The sequence below is a fragment of the Anomalospiza imberbis genome, chromosome 3, assembly GCF_031753505.1.
Source record: "Anomalospiza imberbis isolate Cuckoo-Finch-1a 21T00152 chromosome 3, ASM3175350v1, whole genome shotgun sequence".
Taxonomy (NCBI): Eukaryota; Metazoa; Chordata; class Aves; order Passeriformes; family Viduidae; genus Anomalospiza; species Anomalospiza imberbis.
This window is the reverse complement of record NC_089683.1, coordinates 10,052,881-10,058,769: the sequence shown is the minus strand read 5'-3', so window position 1 is coordinate 10,058,769 and position 5,889 is coordinate 10,052,881. Positions and strand designations below refer to the sequence as shown.

General features: G+C 45.3%; 1 long non-coding RNA gene across 1 annotated transcript; it reads left to right on the top strand.

Annotated features, from left to right (window-relative positions):
* Positions 1 to 4,011: 4,011 nt before the first annotated feature.
* On the top strand, positions 4,012 to 4,960 carry LOC137471994 (uncharacterized). Its single transcript, XR_010997951.1, has 2 exons — positions 4,012 to 4,624; positions 4,755 to 4,960. It is a non-coding gene; the product is annotated as an uncharacterized lncRNA (long non-coding RNA).
* Positions 4,961 to 5,889: the final 929 nt, after the last annotated feature.

Sequence of the window (5,889 nt, the reverse complement as noted above, 5' to 3'; positions counted from 1 at the left end):
GTAGTGCTGACCTGGAGCAGGCATGGTGGGAATGACCACAGAGGAGATTGTGCTCTTGCAGCTACTTCTAAACAGATTTTCTACCTGTTGTAGTAGGAAGGTGGATGACAGTGCATTTGAGACCATCTTGGGGGCTGGGGAGAAAAAGAGAGGAGATACCAGAATGGAATGTTACCACTTCATCTCAACCCAGAAAACTTCTGTGAGAGGTTAAATCAGCCGAGAACATATAAGTGAATGAAATGGGGCTGTTTCTAAAAGCATCTTGTTTGCATTCAATGAGAATGCAGGCTGAAGATTTCATTTGCTTAGATCTTTATTGGTATTTGCAGCCCTTGAAGCTGCAGATGCAAGCACAGAGCATGTCCAAGGCAGGGACAGGGGGAAGGAGAGGAAAAAAGACTTCATTGATCCATATTCATGTTTCCCAGGTGCTGGAAACCACCCAGTGCCAGATGGTGATTCAGAGCTAGCATAAGGGAAGGCTGCAGGTGATGCATGAACCCCTCTGGTCTCAAAAGCCTTTGGGTGAGCAGGACAGACTGCAGGATGCAGATGTCTCAGATCTCTCTCTCTTTTCACCACAGAAATACCTGAAAGTAGCGCAGAATGAGTGCCACCTCTGTGGCAGGAATTTCCTCCCAGCTGGGAACATTTTCATGTGACAAGTACTGGTCAAATGTGGTCCTTGAAGGTGACATGGGAGCAGAAGGGAGACATGACCCAGCAATTGTGATGTATTTTCCCATTATTTAATCAGCAATAATGTCAGGCACAGCAGTCATGCCACCCTGACCTGCTGTTTAGGGAACTATTGCAGTTGTTCCTGCAGTGTTTAGTTTTCAGTATGGAACATATTTACAGTAAAAGCAGCTGGAGAAGATTCTAAGCTTTTTTTTTTTCTTTAAAAAAAATGAGATGAAACTGCCCCATGCTCACCTTTCATGGTGAATGTAGATCCTCTGGTGGCACAGAAAGCACTTGGTGCATCTGGAGGCTGCTCCTCCATGTGGGTTGGGGCAAATCAGAGAACATCAGCTTTTGGGTGCCCATCCCAGTGAGTGTCCAGGCCTGGGATGCTCTCTGATAGCCATGTGTGTGACTGCTTGTGCTGGGGAAAATAGCTATGGGACAGTCCCCATCCTTGTGGGAACAACCACCTGCTCTTAGGAGAGTGACACAAGAAGGGACAATGCTGATCCCAGCTCTTTTGTTAGGGCTGCAGGGGTTTTTTGACTGAAGCCTGAGGACTTAGTTCTAAAAACTACCTTTTACTTTGTGGACATGCTGCAGACTTTTTTATTCTGAAATTTACAGACTCACAGGATGCTTTGGGTTGGAAGGGACTTTGAAGATGGCCTAGTTCCAATCCCCCTGACACAGACATGGACATCTTCCATCAGATCAGGTTGCTCAGGGCCACATCCAACCTTGCTTTGAACACTTCCAGAGATGGGGAATTCACAGATTCTCTGGGAAACCTTTTCCAGTGCCCTCACCACTCCCTTTAATTTAAGTAAATTGAAGTCTAGGTGCAGGAAGGAATATTTGAAGTCCAGCAAGTGTCTCCTCACTCCTTCTCTCTCTTGTGGTCCTGCTTGTAAAGGAAGAAATCTATTGTACATCCTCCCTGGGCCTGTCTCTGTGGGGCACCCAGCTTCCTGGCAGGTGAGACACCTCCTGAGGCCTGGGATTTCTTCCTCACGGAGCATAGGAGGGTGCCGTGGGGATGGGAGTTCTGTCTGGGGACAGAGTGGTCTGTCTGGAACAGGTCCTTCCTCAGCAGACTGAGGGCTGGTGGATCCACTTTACCTCAATGGGGCTTGAATAGCCCCCATCAGCCTGGAGGAATGACTGGAATTTGCCAGGCTGTGCAGGCAGACCCCATGGGTCTTGAAATGCCCTATCTGTGCGTGGTTTTGAACAATTGGTAGAAAATGGGTAAAAATAAATAGTGCAGCTCAGCCTCTGACCTCTCCCCTTTTGTACTCAGAAGTTCAAGAAATTCCAGGGATTTGGAGCCAAACATCTGTGTTTCCCCTCGGGAGGTGCCAAACCGTGTTCCTCCCGTGAATCGGGCAAGGTATATTTAGAAAATGAGATTCAGAAACCACTGGCGAGAGCTGCTGCTCTCCTCATCAAACGTTTGCACAAGTTTGGGCACATATTTATATCTTCATCCACATGCACTGGATCCTGCATACAGAAACGTGAACTGACAGGCATTCTATCTTGTAAGTTTGAGCTTGTGTTGTGGATGACAGTATTTTTTAAAAAATGAAGATTTGAGTATTGTCGGCCTGGTTTCTGAGCAGAAATACAGCCACTCTGTGCATGTGGGATGCCCTTAATCAGCCAAAATGTCTGCCATGGTTACTAGCTGGGCACAGAGTTTGCAGCAGTAAGGAAGCAAAGGCCAAAGGGTGCCTTAATAGCACTGGGCACTGCTGGTTAGACAACTAAATTGAGTCTAATGACACTTTTATGAGAGCAGCTGGGACACCATTCAGGCTCTAGGGCCAGCTCTGCACACAGGGCCTTCCCAGCCCACTGGCATCCAAACTTCTCAGGGACACAACTTCTCAGGGACACAAACTTCTCAGAGACCCTCCTGTGGGCTGGGGATAGTTAACCCACCTGGTGTGTTCAAGCAGGGGACTTTCCTCAGGCTTGCTGCCTGTGGAGACAGCTGGTCCAACCTTCCAAGCAGCCTTTAGGGGACTGCAGAGGATAATCTGGGTGGGTCCCATGTCTTTTCCATCTAACCCATACCTGGAGCCTTGGATCTGCAGTAGCTGCCCTGTGAGTTTGGATAGAGCTCTTCCAGCATCAGTGCTCAGAGCAGGGTCACGAGATGACTGCTGTTTCAGCGGCACTTTGTGCTCCTACTCTCAGCTGTGTGAAATGGTTGTGTGTCACAAGAAACAATTCTCTTATCTCTGACCTAAATGCCTAAACTGCTAACAGCATTGAGAAGTACCACTGTGCAGGTTGAGATTGAAAACATTTAATTTTGACTTGTCCAAGGTGCAGAGACCTGTTAGATTTCTGCCTGGCTCTGCAGAACAAGGTTTTGGTTTAATTTCATCAACTACCAACACCATCTGTCACATTTTCAGCTTAGGACCTTGTTTCCCCAGGTAGCAAGGAAAGAACTGCAGAAGTCCCACAAAGTGGCTTGTTCCTTGTGGTACTGCATGTGCTGAGACCAAGCGCCTGGAGTCAGACTCCTCTTGGATGCACAGCTTGGACTTGTATGGTGTGATAACTGGATAAAGAAGCAGATTGGGGTTAAAAACATCAGAGAAGTTCTACCTTCTCATACTTCATTTCACAGGTTGAAAAAATGGGAAACTTCCCAGTTTTATTATAGTACAAGTTTATTAGTGTCTGAGAGGAGCTACTTGGGAAAATGGTCAATGGATAAATGAAAAATGATAAAATAAGGAGATGAGCTGCAGTACTTTGTTGTTTAAACATATTCAGTTTGTCCTCCTGCTCTTTGGAGGGCAGATGAGAAAAACAGAGAAATTTAGGTCTCCTGATGGCTTATTGGGAACAGTTTGTGTTCAAGACATTGCCAAATTCAAGAAGAATTTCTCCTATGGACCCAAGGAACAATTTGTGACTACCAAGATCCCTACCAGTTTGTCTTGTGTCCACGCTGCATGTCTTTTGATCCTGATGATACACGTGGGATGACTGGAAGGTGATTGTTACAAACTGTTCCCTGAGAGGTTTCTCCATGACTCTCAGGATAGGATATACAATGCCATTAAAGTAACTTGCTACCAAGTTGCTCATGCTGATCCATTGCCAACTTCTTTAGCAATACTTCCCCGTGCACTCTCCCTCTCCGTTTGCCATAAACAGACGCTCCTGCAGCGGAGTGCAGCTGGAATCTCCAGTATATTTTTGCAAGCCATAAAGAAAAGCAGTGTGTCTCCAAAGCAGATTATAATATTTTGATATTTCCCAGGTCGCTTGTGCTCTCAAGCTTTATCGCTGCCCAGAGTCTTTCAGAATAGCGCTCATCACACACGTGCCCTAAATAATGTAAGCTCTGTGCTGCTGATATTTATAGCCATGCAAACCTGCCCATTTCTGCCTGTGTTGTTTCAAAAGAATTCTTGAGTGATCGCATTTTTCATCTTTAGTGTATTTTTCTTTAGTTCCGAACACCGAACACATTTGTAATTACTGCCATTATTGCTGCTGGATGCCCTATTAATCCTACAAATTGCACTCAGATTTAAAGGTAGAATTCTAATTACAGCTCAGGCTCAGGGAGAAAGGACAGCATTGGGAGGTAAATGTACTTACACAAATGCCAAGAGAAGTGGCAGCACACACTGCATTCACTTTCACTTCATAGAAATGTTTTTTTCATTTTTAAGTTCTTGTATTTGAGCATCCTTTGCTGAAGCTCAGGAAAGGATGTGTTACATCCCGTACCATTGTTTTTATGGGATCACAATGGCCATTCATAGCAGAGAATTGTTTTGGGGTCATCAAGCTCCCCTTGAATGGCTGCAATTAGTCAAAGTTCTGCATCTATCAGATAATCGCACAAAATAATTCAAAATTGTCTTATCTCCAAAATACAGAGAGAAAATAGGAGCATGTGAGTGTCATTGTAAGTGGTTTGCTGGAACAACAGAAGTGTGCAAACTCCTTACGATGTTGTCTAACATTTCTCTGCACATGTTCTCTTCCTTCTGCTTCTGCAAATCATCCTTTTAATGTAATTATAGCTGCTATTGGCAAAAGGCACTGAGAGCACTAGCTGGCTTCTGGCGAAAACTGCTGCTGAGATGGGAGCACTTGCAGCTCACAGGAATTTAAAGAGATTGAGAGGACACTTCTTTCAGCTTTATGCAGTCCACTGAAAAATTATCTTATTGCCTCCTTTATGAAGTTTGCCTCTAGATTATAAATAATAAATCAGACCTCTTTCCCATCCCTTTGTAAGGAACTGTGCTGTCACTGTCTCTGGTCACATTTTTTCCACTTTTGGAATCCCAGATGCTGAATCCAGAGCATTACTCACAGGGCTGTGAAAATTAGACTCACATGGATGCCTGTTTAGATGGGAGACTCCTTAGGACAGGTTTTCAACCAATGTGAGAACTCTTATCCAGCCAAAAGATGTGTGTATAGACACCTATGTCTGCATTCACTGATCATGACCATGTATCTGACTGCTCTGCAAAGATCTACAGGGCAAGGTTGGATGGGGCCCTGAGCAAGCCCATCTGGTGGGTGATGTTCCTGCTCATGGCAAGGGGTTTGGAGCTAGATGATCTTTAAAGTCCCTTCCAACTCAAGACTTTCTTGCAGTGTCCTAGAAAGATCTAGAATTTCCAGTAAAATAGTTGCTCCAGTTGGCTTTTATCTCTTGCTGTGTGCAAGAGGGACAGCATTGCTGGCTTGGTTTAGGTGGCTTTCAAGGAAATTTAACTTGGATATTGAAACTGCTTGCCTCAAAAGACTCTGCAGGGAGATGCAGGCTGGCAGTCCTCGGCAGCAGATGCTTTTAATTCTCTTGAATTTACTGCTTGATGCCTCTGGCTCCCTCCTGCAATGGTATCAGTGACAACACAAGTGTTGGGTTTAGGGTTTGGCACAAACCTTTGGATTCTCTAAATCACAACAAACTAACCCCTGTCTCTGCAGGCTCTGGTGGAAGGAGAATTTTGCACTTTGCCTGGCACAGGCACTCTGCACTGAGGGCAGTTGAGTGCCAGAGAATTTATTATCTCATGTCCCATCCTTTTCCCATCCTTGGTACATCCTACACTGTCAGTAAGCCAGGCAGAAGGACAAAGCTCAGGCAGGAGGGTGTGATTGACATTATGCACCTGCAAAGAGGAAACTGCTGCCTGAATT